Below are 905 nucleotides of genomic sequence, written 5' to 3'. Positions count from 1 at the left end.
TTTTTTTTTTTTTTTTTTTTTTTTTTTTTTTTTTTTTATTGATGTTAATTTTATTACATATATATATAAAGATTATATTTGAAAATACTGCAGCTGCTTAATAAGTATTTCTCCATCGAAATTATTTTTAAACATTAAAGCGAAAACTATCGAAATTACTGTAATTATATACCTAACTCTGTCTTATTTTATTTGATTTGATTTGTATACTTTCAATTATTGACTTCTCATATTTCTATTTGACTACTTGATTCATAATTTCTTATCTGTTGATTAATTCAATTTTAAAAATTCTATATCAGGTTAATATTTAGAATGTAAGGTTTGGAGGGGCGTAGTCCCACTCTTTCTTTCTTTAATAATATGTACTTGCTGTTATCATTCCTCAACGCCAGAGTTTTATGACTTTGTTTTTTCATTCTCTTCACTTTTATTTTTGATTCCTACTGCCAATTCCTGCAACAGAAGTAATAAAACATTAATATTCAATTAAATCATTTACATGTGTTTGAATGTAATACGAACTAAGATATAGTAATAATATTTTACTATAGATTTACTTTAATTAATTACGATAGTATCGCATTATTCTTAAATTGTATCTATAAATATTTATAGATATTTCGCATAAAAATTTCAAACTGTGTACTTTTTACAGCTTTTCTAATATGCCTTAAAAATAATATTTAAAAATAAATAATTAGCTGTAATATATTTTAAATTTAATTAGTTTTATGCCTTTGCTTAGTTATTTACTTTTATATCTATGTTTCTAAGACTTTGTATTATTATAATTATATTATATTATATTATTATAATTGTATTATAATAATACAGATTCCTAGATTTGCGTTTGAATACAACTTATCAGTGTACATCTAATATGATTAGATCTGGGTTTTCAT

The sequence above is a fragment of the Ceratosolen solmsi genome, unplaced genomic scaffold, assembly GCF_000503995.2.
Source record: "Ceratosolen solmsi marchali unplaced genomic scaffold, CerSol_1.0 scaffold63, whole genome shotgun sequence".
Classification (NCBI taxonomy): Eukaryota; Metazoa; Arthropoda; class Insecta; order Hymenoptera; family Agaonidae; genus Ceratosolen; species Ceratosolen solmsi.
The sequence above is the reverse complement of the archived record's forward strand: the minus strand, read 5'-3'. Positions refer to the sequence as shown.